We start from the raw sequence: 14,344 nt of genomic DNA on the forward strand, positions 1-14,344 counted from the left end.
AATATATATATATATAAAGCGAATGTTGTTATCCCCTGAGAACGGGATAATTAATTTTCTCGTGATCACAAGATAACAAACCATAGCTGAATACAGGGGCTGGCAGGTGCGTTTCTTTAGGATAATTTCAAAGCAATTACCAGTGTCACTGGTTAGTTCAGTTGGTAGAGCACAGGGCTCAGTTTGATTAGTTTGATTCCTGTTCTTGTTGACTTTCTTTTTCTTCTTTTGTGTGTTATTTATTATCCTCTTCAGCAAAATTGTTATCAAGAGATTGAGGGGAATCCAATCACACGTTTCCCGACGGCTATTTCAAAGGTTCCGAAAGCCGTCAGGAAATGTGTAACGTTACATGGATTCCCCTGAATGAGAAGGAATTTCCTCTGCCTGGGAATGATGGGGAAATGAAAAGTCCACAGGTTGATGGATGTGGACCAAGAATGCACAGAGTCCAGCACATGCTTTACAGTAATGTGAGCATGTGAAACAGTCTTTTCATAAGAACTTTGTTGAAGAGGATTATGAAAAATATAAAGTCTTCAGTGAGAATTGAGCACACAACCTTAAACCTATAAGTCCTATTCTCTACCAAGTGAGCTAACCAATGATACAACAAAAAGCACTATAATTACCATTTTGTTTACCTCGAAATCACGAGAAAATTATGAGTAAAAGAATATTTGATTAGGGCTTCCCTATATATAGGCCATATATATATAGACATTCTATACATGTCTATTAGAATTTTTTGTAAATGTGTCCTGAATTGATGAAGATATCTGTTGTGATGTGGAAGAGAATCTGTGATACAACAGGCAACAGTCATGTCTCTTTTTTTTCTTCTTACAACGACAATGCTCTGTCAACAAATTACAGTATGAACAGTAAAAGCATAGCTGTGATTCCTGTCCTCTCTCCTGCAATGTATAACTTTGTACTGGTGAAAGTGATATATGCCATACAAAAAAAGTGCAGCCTTGTGCATTTTCAATCATTGTCATTAAAATCTTAGCCAAAATGTACATCAGAAAATACTTACAGAGTACTCTGTTATATTGACAAGATGGCTAAACATTTTGACTTGCTTGTTCATAAACAAGACACAAGGACTTGTCGTTCTGATGGCACTGACAAGTTCAATGACATAAAGGTTTGCTTTTGAGAGATAGACTTAGGATTTTGAGCAAGTTATGGCCTTTTGCAGGTAATTCTCACTAATAAAAGTTGCCATCAACCATACAACATTTATTGTGTTAAATAAATAAACCTTCATAATCCAAAATCAGATGAATAAAAATCTAAATCTCTCCAATTCAGCCTATATTTGTTTCAACTAAAGACTTTATATCTTCACAAATATACTTTATATACTTTTTTCTTCTTTCTCTTCTGTTTATAATTTATTTATTCATCAATATTTTGTGACTCCTTGTTGGGAGTCCAAACCCCCAGGTTGCAGGGCGATACATCCATGTCAGGCTTTTGCTCCTCAGGCAATACTTGTATTTGGATCAATTAATTTTGGATTTTGAATTTGCTGACAACAAGAAAACCTTCAACCTTCTCCTTTAACCACAAAATTGAAAAGTTATAGTCTGGCTGATTTATTTTATTACACATAAACTGATAGATTTATCTATGAAATACAAAATACAGTTACAATAAAAATACAATCACAACTGTAACTTGTCATTTTTCTTGTAACTGTGATTACATTTTTTATAAACAGCACACCAGGAAACTTTCACATTTCAAAGATTGATAAAAAAAAAATCACATACATATTTACACATATATAAGCCTTTTTTCAGCCAGTTTAGACTTGCAGTCCTTCCCTAGCAGGAACAGAGGAAAGTCATCCAGCTCTGTCCTTTCACCATGGACTCACTTGATGGCTCATTTAGCCCCCAGTGGCCAACTTCAAAATTGCAAGATGGCATTCCAGTATCAATATTATTTACAGGGAGTAATGAGCTGTATCAACTCTAATCACAGGACTCAAGAGAAGTCATTATACTAGAAAACACCTAACTGTCCTCTGTTAATAACCTTTTATGACAAAAGATAAGACTTTTCACTTAATTAACAACAGGATGCAGACCACCCCCACCCTCCACACACATGGACAGTTCAACACCCCTCCCCACCACCATCACCAAGGATCAGGTGAGCAGAGAGCTAAGGAGGCTCCGTCCAAGGAAAGCAGCAGGCCCGGACAGAGTGTGTCCAAGGATGCTTAAAGCCTGTTCTGCTGACCTGATGGAGCCACTCCAGCATGTCTTCAACCTGAGCCTGCAGCTGGGGAGGGTCCCAGTTCTCTAGAAGACTTCATGTCTCATCCCGGTTCCCAAGAAAAAACACCCCAGGGAGCCAGGTGACTTCAGACCAGTAGCACTGACATCACACATCATGAAGACCTTTGAATGGCTGCTGCTACATGTCCTCAGACCCCAGGTTCACCATGCACAAGGTCCACTGCAGTTTGGATACATGGATTACGTACTTCCTCACAGAGACCACCACAGTACGTCAGACTGAGGGGCCACACGTCAGACACGGTGGTCAGCAGCACCGGAGCACCACAGGGGACAGTGCTCTCTCCCGTCCTCTTCACCTTGTACACATCTGACTTCCAGTATAACACCGGGCTCTGCCACATGCAGAAATACTCAGACGATACTGTGATAGTTGGCTGCATCAAGGATGGACAGGAGGAGGAGTACAGGAGCCTGGTAGAGGTCTTCGTGAGGTGGTGCAGGACCTGGGGTCCTTCAACATCTGCAAAAACTGCTGCAGATGTCTGTGGTGGCCAGCGTCCTCTTTTATGCTGTAGTTTTCTGGGGAGGAAGCAGCAAAAAGAGAGACGCCGGTCGACTGCACAGACTGGTGAGGAGAGCTGGCTCAGTGGTGGGCTCAGAGCTGGACTCTCTAGTGACAGTGGCAGAAAGAAGGACCCTGGACAAACTGCTGTCCATACTGGACAACGCCCACCACCCTCTGCACAACACCTTCATCGGGCAGAGGAGTATATTCAGTGGCAGACTGCTGTCCCAGCCCAGCTCCACCAACAGACTTAAAATCTCTTTAGTCCCCCTTGCCATCAGACTGTACAACAGCTCCTAGTCATGGCAGGGAGGACAATAGACAAAAGAACAATTTCTACCTCCATCTGCACTGTTTACTGTTTTTGCACTGTTTTACTGTGGCTACTGTGTTATAAGTTATTTTAATTTTAATTCTATTTTAATATAGGTTTAATGTATGTTTAATGTAATGTTTCATATGCTACTGGATACTTGAATTTCCCTCGGGATATAATAATAATAAAGTTTATATCTATCTATCTATCTTGTGTATCTTTGTTTTGAATATCAGACATGATTTGCAGCACTATTAGCAATTCTTTTGAAGCACTAATGAATAAAAGCTGGAGACCACACTCATAACAATCTGGTAAGAGATAATATGCAAACAATTCAAGGTTAAGGCAGAAAAAATACAGCCTGGACAGATAAAGCAAACATGCTGCAGCTCCTCTTAGTGAATAATTCATGAAGGAATTATCAGGTTGTTAATGCAAGGTCTGGGATTTTTTATTCTGTTTTAAACATTTGCACAGTTTGTTTTTACTCTCCATCTGGCCTTTGGTGAACGAATCACCACAAATTAGGTAAAATCTCTACAAAAACATAAAAAAGAATTTTCATGAATAAGTCCAGAGAGCAAGAGCTGGATGGGCAGGGAGAGGAGAAATAAATGTTGAGGCTTTTCCAACACATCCAGTCCCTGAGAGCTACCGAGCCTCTGTCAACAACACTCTTCAAACTTTTCCGTAATGTATCCTCCACACTGCAAGTATCGAGTAACATATTCCTCCTGACTTCCGACAGCTTTGTTTCCATGGCAACTAATCCGCAGGCTGTGGCAGTAAAGAAGTACCTTGTGAGCTTCTCAATGAGAACAAGTCACTGTGGACCATGGAGCGGCAGACTGTGAATGTTAATTACATCATAGACCTAGATAGGAACACTACAAATTAGCACAAAATTAGGCACTTTGTCCTCCATCAACTTTTCTCCTGTTTGTATATGTGGCCCTGACTGAAAATATTTTGACTTTTGACATTTAACTTTCTTTGTCCCACAAAACAACACAAAGCAAATATATTAGCATGGACAGATTGGACACCAACATGTAGAAGCCCCCTGCCTCTCTTTGTGGTCAATTTGATTCTCTTTGTGGTTGTTTTGCATCTCGTTTTGGTGATTATGCATCTGTGGTTGTCTCTTTATGGTCATTTTCTTCATTTCATTCATTCATTTACTCATTTGGCAGACGCTTTTATCCAAAGCGACTTACATTTGAGGAACAACATACAAGCATCAACAAAGCATCAAGCTGTAAGAGAGCACTAATAAATATCTATCAATGGGGTAAATACCTTGGGAAAGAAGTAAGAGTTAACAAAAAGTGCAATCAATACAGGATAATTGTAAGGGGATAGAAGAAGAACAGTACAGGAAGTGCATGTTAGAGGTTAGGAGTTGGAGGTGTTATAATTCTTGAAGTTGGAGAGGGACACCCCTGCTCTGATGGCATGTGTTGCTCTTTCCACCATCGTGGTGTCACAGATGAGAACAGCTGGGATTGAGATTGCTTTGTGTGCAGGGATGGCAGAGCCAGGCAGCATTCGTTGGAGGAGCATAGTGGCTGAGAAGGAATGTAAACTTGTATTATGGAGTTTAGGTAGATGGGTGCAGACCCAGTAGTAGCTCTGTATGCAAGCATTAGTGACTTGAATTTGATTTGAGGCCACGGGTAGCCAGTGGAGGTCACTCAGTAATGGAGTGACATGCGTCCTTTTGGGCTGATCAAAAACCAGATGCGCTGCTGCATTCTGGACCATTTGTAAGGGTTTCACCACACAAGCTGGAAGACTTACTAGAAGGGAATTGCAATAGTCAAGGTGAGAGATAACCATGGCCTGTACCAGAAGCTGGGTGGCATACTGAGTAAGAAAGGGCCTGATTTTCTTTATGTTGTATACAGCATAGCGGCACGACCGAGAGACAGCAGCAACATGGTCTGAACAGGACAGCGGGTCATCAATCATGACACCCAAGTTTCTCACCACCCTGGTTGGGGTGATGGTTGAGGAGTAAATTTGTAGTTTGATGTTGTGGTGAATAGATTGCTTGGCCGGAATGACCAAGAGTTCGGTCTTAGAGAGGTTTAGCTGAAGGTGGCGAGCCTTCATCCATGAAGATATGTCCGAGAGACAGTCCGTGATCTGCACCGAGACGGTAGGATCTTCTGGCTGTAAGGATAGGTAGAGCTGCATATCGTCTGCGTAGCAGTGGTAAGAGAAGCCATGCAAGCGAATGATCGGCCCCAGTGAGGTGGTATAAACTGAGAAGAGAAGTGGCCCTTGCACTGAGCCCTGGGGCACCCCTGTGGAGAGGCAGTGGGAGGAAGATAATTGTCCTTGCAAAACATTGTAGGAACGCCCCGAAAGGTACGATTCGAACCACAGGAGAGCTTTGCTCGAGATGCCCATTGCTGAGAGTGCAGATAGCAGGATCATGTGATTGTGTCAAAGGCAGCTGATAGGTCAAGCAGGATAAGAACCAAAGATTGGGCTGCAGCTTTAGCTGATCTTAGGGCTTCTGTTGCAGACAGAAGAGCTGTTTCAGTAGAGTGGCCACTCTTAAAACCAGACTGATATGGATCTTGGAGGTCATTCTGTGTGAGGAATTCTGAGACCTGTTTGAAGACTGCCCGTTCGATAGTTTTGGATAAAAATGTTAGAAGTGAAACTGGCTGATGGTTCTCAACTTGAGTAGGGTTGAGGGAGGGCTTTTTGAGCAAGGCTTTAACCTGAGCCCTTTTGAAATTGGACGGGAAGGTTCCCGAAGCCAGAGAAGTATTTATCACGAGTGATTGCCAGGACCGCGGTAGGAGATTTGGCTTGGAGGAGATTCGTCGGAATCGGGTCCAATGGGCATGTCATAGGACGGCTACGGGTCAGGAATTCTGATACTTTGCTCTCCGTGAGAGGAGTAAACGAGGAGAGTGAAGTACCATTGACGTGGGAGGACTGAGGAACAGATGTAGTAGGACTGCTACATGTTAGCCTTGGTGTTGAGCCTTTTGCGCCATTTCCTTCTGCTCCCACCGTCACACAGACCGCTGCAGCAACAATGGCAGAGGAAAACACAGCTGGAAGGTTTTCATACCGCTTATCTGTCTTTACATTCTGAGTAATGTTGAAATGTTTTAACTTAAATAAAGTGAAAGCTGTGTGGATCGCTGGTGTCGCATTGAACATTACGTCGCGGCAGTTGTGTGTGGCGTTGCGATGACAACCAGCTACATTGAGAGGTACTATCTCCGGAATGTGGAATCTGCAATGGAAAATGGAGCACGGCCAAGTCGAGTCGAGTCGAGTCAAGTGAGATGATTGGGATATAATTAGATGCATCATCCTAAAATGGAATGAAAACAAGACATTCTCTTAGTGTTCTTGATGTGACACATAAAAAACTTTAAGACATGGCAAACCAGGAAAATCCAGCGAGTACTACTGAGGAGAAAAAAGGGCGGGATTGCTCACAGTAGTTGTGACAACAATAAAAAAAATGCCAGATTCAGTGTTCTCAGGGGTTTTTCACAAGGAGGGCAATATAAAGCAGTTCTGAAGGTACAAGTTCAGCATACAAAGTTTTCTTCACCAACAACTCATGAAACCCCCTTAACTTCATCTGAAATAGATTGAATGAGGATGTTTTTGTTTGTGATCTAAAGACACTAAACCATAAATGATGAAGTGTGTTGTTTTAAGTTTATTTATAGCTGTTTACAAATGAATTAAAAATGAAAAGCTGAAATGTTTTGAGGCAATAGTTATTCAAAGCATTGCAACGGCACTTCAAATCAAGTTTGGTTGCATCAACTTTGCCTTAAATGTCTTTTAGATTCTCTACAACTTGAATTAGCTTGTCGACTTGTGTTCACTTCAAGTGGCATGGTCTAAAATAAAACACAACATACATAGTCCAATGGATGACAGCGCAATGAAGTACAGTGACAGAGCAGAGCAGTGAAAATCTTAGATATGGTCCAAGGAATCCGTAAGATTAAGAGAGAACAAACATCAACAAAACAAAAAGTGTAATAGGGCACAGCAGGTGGCATCATTAGGAAACAGAAAACTACAACTACATTGCTTATTCCTTGGGCCAGAGTCTTCGAAACAAACAAACCATCAAGAAAAAAGCCTTCCATAGTTCAGGCGACAGATCAAGAACAGAAGTGGGAGTACCTTTGATGTAAATATGATGAAAATCTTGACTAAAGGACAATGCACATTTTTATTTCCCAAATCTGGGCTGTAAAGTAGCCACGAAGTAACAGCTGCTCGGAGACTGCAAAATAGAAGATTAAAGAGTCTGAAATCATGAGGAAAATTTGACATAATTAACATTACAATAAACATTAAAACATAAACAACAACTTTAGCTGTAAAGCAACAGCTATATAATACAAAGACTTGGAACATGATCCATGAAATGACATGTGATGTTCTGAACATCATCCCTGTTTGTGTTTTGTAAAAAACAATACATTCATTACTCTTCTCTTAGCCTGTGACGCTACATAAAATGAAAGCTCACACTTACTAGATGCTGGCTCCCAAAAGCAGTACATTCCTCAAAGGACATCCATTATGTTGCCAAATTCTTAGTTGGCAATAGGGTCACTTCCTTGCGCTGAACCACAATTATTCAAATACATTTTCTTAAAGACACTTAAAGGTACAATGTGTAAGACGTGAGACTGCTCTCCACCTGTCGTATTCATACTTCACAAAATAGGGGGCAGCATATCAAGTCATAACTGCTGCTGACTGTCATTCGCTAATTAACTCAGTTAGCCATGCACCTAACTTAGCTGACTGAGTCCAGAATGGGCACCAGAACTGGAGCCGGGCAAGTGGGAAACAGAACCAGGCTCAGCAGCCTCCTGGCAATCATGTCTGGGACTGAACACAACCTCCAAGAATGACGCAGACCAGTCTGATAACAGAGAATACACTACCGAGGTGATTTACAGCAGCTCTGACCAGGTCTGACTCAGGATGATGAAGACATGGCATGGTTTAGGCAGGGAGATGGGTGAAAGGCAGCGACAGCATGTAGAGGCAGAATATTTTTACATCTAATTTGGTGAGTTATTTTTGGAACAGTGGAAAGACTAACCACAACAGTTTTGGTCAGTTTTATTTTGTATCTGTCGAGTTTAAATGACGTGTTTTTTAAAATGAGATATTTATTAGACCAAAACAGCCAGCTAAAAGAGCTTGTGTAATATAGGGAACTTGCCGCTCGCACACATGTTCAAAGTGGTCTAGCTGGTTACCAGGCTAACTTCAGTGGATATCTCAGATATCTCTCACATTATACAGACATCTTTGACATAACATCAGAACTTTTACTACTTTAAATTCTGTTGGTAATATTCAACAGCAAAAAATAAATAAATTTAATAAATACAGTTTCATTAAAGAGATAATACATTAAGGACCGCATTGGCCTAATTGACAAAAGTCTCTCTCAATCATGCGTATCTCCAGTAACACAGCAGCATCAAATATGGTAGTAAACTAACTTAACAATATCCCTTTAGAAACCTTACTTACATTGTGTGTAACGCTAAACTTTCATGTTTAATCCATAGTCCATGATAGACAGTAGTGCCTATTTACTTTTGAACAGACACATTTTTTAATTGACATAATCTGAAAAATTTGTGAGATATCTTTCATCCAGAGCAACATGAAATAATTCTAATCAGTGGCATGTTCATATTGCATCAGATCAAAAGGTGTTTGACAGCAAACGTTTATGCTGGAATAAGAAGCTCCTACTGTGTAGGACAGCTTTCCATTTAAAAACTGCATGAGAACCAGTCTTAATTCAAAATATAGTAGCTTCAGTACTAGAAGTGCTTCAGTGGCTGAGCCAAAAAACAGACTTGAATGAATCCCATTGAAAGTCTCTGCAGTGAAGATAGCTGTTCACAGAGGATCCCTATTGAGCAGGAGAAAAACTGCACATTTTGAACAATTTAAAAGAATGCCCAAATCTAGATGGGAAATGAAAACAAAGACACGGGTAAGAATAATATATAAATTCAGGAACAAATTGCCTGTTTTAAATGGGATCGTTTAAAAAAAACTGTGAAAAACACAAAGCTTTAAACTGTGTTCAAGTTTTCTTTATAAGGTATTCTATGTTGATTGTGAACAGCAAATCCTAATTTACTTTGTATTCTGTGTGGTGCACATCAGGACATCATGGGGTTTGGAAAGTTTCTGAAGGCACTGTACTTCAAATCTAGCAGACAGATGCTCTCCATTTTAAAGTCATGAAAATTGATTTTTCACTCTGAGTCTGTAGCATGATCTGCGTCCAGGGAGCCAACCTCTATAAAGTTAGACAAAATCTATTAAGTTCAGCAAAGACTGGACACAAGTGGCTGCCAGAAATGAATGTAAATGGGAGTCAAGCTCATACTTTGAGATGTTTGAGGATGCTCAGACAGAACATAATAAAAATTATATGAAGAAACAGAGCATGCAGAAAGAAAGCTTTGTGAGAAATTCAAGGAAAGCAAAGATAACTTTGACTATGCAAACTGAAATGTACAGGAAATATTTTGACTTTGTGGGATGTCTGCATATTTAAAGAATTCCCTACACAATGCAAATTACATGTTATCTAAAGATTAGTCTGCAGTTGCACCACCAAGAAGGCTAAAAAGAACCAGCTATATACAGAATGTAAATGCTGTCTGCTATTTTTATAGCCTGCAAAGAAAACTAAGGAGTCTAAACAAATTAAATACAATATATAGCTGGGTATATCAGCCAGGAGTAAATTATGGTGGACAGTGACATATAGGGTGTGAGGAAGGGAGGACACATCAAGAAATGTAGTGAGGGGAGGGGAAAAAAACCTGCCTTGTACTTTTTTCTGTGTTAAACGGGGCGTAAGACTGGGAGTCAGCAGCAGTGAAAGAGTGTGGTTATGGTTTGTGGTTTTCACTCTGCACTAACATCTCGGCAGAGCTCTCAACAAGGAGAAACAGTGGGGACAGATTAGACCCTTCAAAACTGTAAGAGGCAATGCTGGTGCCTCACATTCTGAAAGGACATGCGGAAAAATCAAACAACCACCATGTGCGATCAAGTATTAGTGCTGTGACTATGGATGACAAACACACTGTTTTTTAGTTCCCCTCAGTTTGTTTCCATTCTTTATTCTAAGCTAAGCTAACTGGCTGCTGGCTGTAGCTTTATTTTTAACATGTCTAAATTAAATTGATGTTGATCTTCAATCTTCAAAGTGTATTTAAAACTAAAAATTGCTGTAAACTACTGGTTTAAGATAACACTTTTGTTGTTTTGTTAGCAGAGCCAGACTCGTGGACAACAAGATCCATATTTGGGGGGATTTGGAGATTTCTACTAAGTAACTTTCACTTTTGTTGTGGATATAGTCTTCGAAGATACTGATTACAGCGTACTTCAACTTATATTTTCAAATGTAAAGATCCCCTCCAGACATGTTATGAGACATAGAAATACTCTGATTTGAATACTAATATAACAAGTTTCATACTGGGCCATGTTTAGCTACAAACTAGGTGCGATGTCACACATCCTTAAAGTACGAACACGTGTTAAACTGAGACTTGAGGTGAGCACAGAAAAATGTTCCACCTTTAACAGACGAATGTTAAAACAGCATTCAAGTGTCAAACATTTTTTTCAAGAAATGTGTCTAGAAATGATCAAATAGGTGTAATAAATGTAAGCATATTGGTATTTTTTTTCAAACAAACCTAGCAAAAATGCATGTAGGACTCATGACTTTAACATCTCTAAAAACCTGGCTCCAGCCCTGGGTGTCAGTTTTTAATTGAATGCTATTACTATTACTGTTTCCTGCTGCAGTTACCTAGTATGAACCAGCAGAACCATTAAAATTGTATCTCCCTGTATCTTGTATGTCTAATACTGTGCCCGTTTGCCCAATAATTAATTCATATTGGCCTTATCGTACTTTGTAGTGTCTCATATCTGCTGTTGTATTGTGTACCTACCGATAATTTAGGGTCTGTTGTGTTGCACCTCTCTAAAGTGTATCATTCTGTAGGACCATTTAGTTTTCTCTTCATATATCTTTCACATTGTGTTTTTGCACTACCTCTCACAGTGCTGAACAAAATCTAAAACTGGACATATAGCCTGTATCACCTTCAAGATATTATATATTTTTCATTCCTATGCTTATACAATTCCGTCTACCTGGGCAGGAGTAAAGATCAGAAAAAGAAACAAAAGAAATACCTTACCCACAATATTTTTAACATAACATATATTCATAGTCTTGTCAGCCCTTTCTTCTTCTGGCAGGACTGAAGAAAAGTGGGCTACAAGAACATGAGGCTGGAAACTGTGCAATCAAAGACGGAACAAAGTGAGAGAGGACTGGCTGAAATCTGGCAAAAAAAAATGTACTGAAGGAACACAGAACTGAGGAAAACTAGGTGAGTGAATTTGGAGCAGAGCAGAGCAGTGCGCGCACACACACACACACACACACACACACAATGCAGCCTTGTTATATCCACCTTCAGTAGAGCCAGTGTTCAGGGCAATTATCCAGAGAGTCGCCACACCTAGAGAAGCCCACAAGTCGGCCACAGAGCTATAGTTACACCAACAAACAACACCAGCTGTAGCGATTAAAGAAAACACTCCACACCTACTCTCAGAAACATATTTTCACTTCTTTCATCCATGCCATATGCACTTCATAACAGCAAGGAAAAACACAGAGTCAGATTGAAAACTGTGTGTTGGCAGCAGCTTTGGTCTTGGCCAGTGTTTTCAGGCTAAATGTAAACAGTGTGCAGCTGCCAAATGTCCACAGCCATCAGTTCATCAGTTTAGCCATGCTGGAGTTGATTTAATGTGGGAGGACATGGGGAAAGGAAGCTGCCTCCTTCTCTTTACTTGCTCTGTGCACATCCTGGAATGTGTCAAGGCAGTCTGACTGGCACTGTGAGCTGCAAAGTGCAGGGGATTTCATGGGCAGCAGTCAACAGCTTATATATAGAACATGATCTGAGTTTATTTATAAAGGAAACATGTGCCCTTAAATAGTTTTATAATTGTTTTCAGTACATTTCAGGAGTTTTTCAATAATGTAGTGTACTTCTGTGAAGTTTCCCTGTCTATCTACATTTGTGTACCACATTTCCCACGCTGCAGCCAACAGTTACTTCCATTGCTGATTAATCTATTGATTTCTTATCAATTGATCTCAGGTTTTGGAAATATCAGAAATAACAACAAATGCCCATAACAAGTAGAGATACTCCAATCCAATCCAATAGTCATAAATCACATGTTCATGAATGATGAGAATAAATGGAAAAAAGCAAGTACTCTTATTTAATTTGTTTTACTTTATAAATCAAGTCTTATAAATTAAAATTAGAGCTAAAAATCAAAATAATCAACTCAGTATTGAGCATGATGCAATACAGTTCATGTTTGACAAACACTGAACATAACCTTCATGAAGGTAGGATTTATTGCGGGGCTGTTGTATTAGACTGAATTAGTTTTAGCTTGTTGTACCTAATGAACTGGCGACTGAACTTTATATTTAAATATTATTTACTTCTGTTCAAGTTGCTGAAAAAAACAAAAATGTGGGCAGCAGTGTAGTAATCTGGAATAGAGCTAGCACTTCCCAGCAACTCGTAAAGGAAGGGTATAAACTTTTAATAGTCATATGTGTTTTGTGGAAAGTGAAGTAGATCTGAGTTTTTATGGCTGAGAAAATGCTGTAATGGTGTTTCTTATTCATATGTCATGTAGCTGCACTGCATTCTGGTCTATTGTGGTTCATGTGAGTGCCAAAATGGCATCTCTCACTCTATGACAATATGTTTTTCCATGTATAACTGTTGAGAATCAGCACAAAATGTAGTCTATTTTATCTTTGATTCTGAGGCACAGATGCCAAAAACCATTTAGTTGTTTCAGCGTGGATGTTTTTGGACAACTGAGATTTTTTTTTCTGCTTTCAAATCCAACTGATGCAACAATAAGAAAAAAATGCACCACAAAACAGCGACATAGGCTCAGAAATACAAAAAAGAAAACCTGCTGTTTTAACAGTTTTTAGGATATGTATCCCTTCAATACTGCCTTCATTGAATTTTAGATACATTTTTCATGTGCCACATGTAATATGGAGCAGCTTCATCTGGGAGAATGTAAGACTTCTTCTAACCTAACATAAGGGCACATTGTATGGCAATGAATTCCACTGCACTTTGCCAGCCAGCCATGGTTTTGAGGAGTCAGTGAGGCCTTAAGTTCCTGTAACCCCTCCAGAAAAAAAAATTATGGGAGGGAATAGCTTGAGGAATGGTTGGTATTTCGAAATGTTGTATTTTTGTCTTTCATCGAGGTCCAGAGTAACATTCCTCAGCCAATCAGAGAGCCTCATTCTCACATACATCACCACATTTTTCACAATCTCACATACAACTTACAAGCAACAACAACAACAACAAAAAACATACTGGCCAGAATTTAAGTGTGGTTTCATGAGCAAATCATACTGAGCTCAAGTATGATTAATGTAATCCCACCCTTAAGTAAACCAAGTGCAACACTCATTAACCAATTCACACAAGATAAATGGAACCAGGATATAGTTTATCCCTTCTAATTAGACAAACTCGCTCCCCAAAAGCTCCCTATTTATCAAAGTTAAATCTCTTAAACAAGGTCACTGACATCTGGTTGGAGCTAGAATACAGAATTAAAGAGAAAAGTTAAGGAGTAGAGAAGTGGAGAAAGTCAGAAAGAAGAGCCAGTTAGTTGACACATCTCATTTGAATAAGAGAAATGTGAAAATTACTTACCATTCACTTATCTCACACTGTACACTCTCTCCTGGTTGTCCCTCTTCTTCCCTCAGTGTATGACAAAACTTCCCAAGTTGTTCCCTTTCCACAGACTCTCTCCCCCCTCTCTCTCTCTCTCTCTCTCTCTCTCTCTCAACATGGATGCACATGTGACTGTCACTGACCTGCCAAACAGCAAACTGGCAACATCTAGTGGTGAATAAAGCTATAGCACTTAAAAGCAATAATGATCCTTTGTAGAACTTTTGGCTCACTGACAATTTCCAAAAGTAATTTATAGGCTAATTTGCTCTGATTCAGTCAGGTGATTTAGAAAGCAACATCGGAT

The 14,344-nt window shown here is 39.7% G+C and overlaps 1 protein-coding gene across 1 annotated transcript in view; it reads right to left on the reverse strand.

Annotated features, from left to right (window-relative positions):
* Positions 1 to 14,120, reverse strand: part of tspan4a (tetraspanin 4a) — a 163,402-nt gene extending 149,282 nt beyond the window's left edge. The window contains exon 1 of the mRNA XM_038700589.1: positions 14,014 to 14,120. The gene's annotated coding sequence lies outside the window, so the exon portion shown is untranslated. The remainder of the gene's footprint in view (positions 1 to 14,013) is intronic.
* Positions 14,121 to 14,344: the final 224 nt, after the last annotated feature.

Source organism: Micropterus salmoides, unplaced genomic scaffold (genome assembly GCF_014851395.1).
Source record: "Micropterus salmoides isolate LMB-PRFRI ecotype aquatic unplaced genomic scaffold, ASM1485139v1 Ms_hic_scaffold_6, whole genome shotgun sequence".
NCBI lineage: Eukaryota > Metazoa > Chordata > Actinopteri > Centrarchiformes > Centrarchidae > Micropterus > Micropterus salmoides.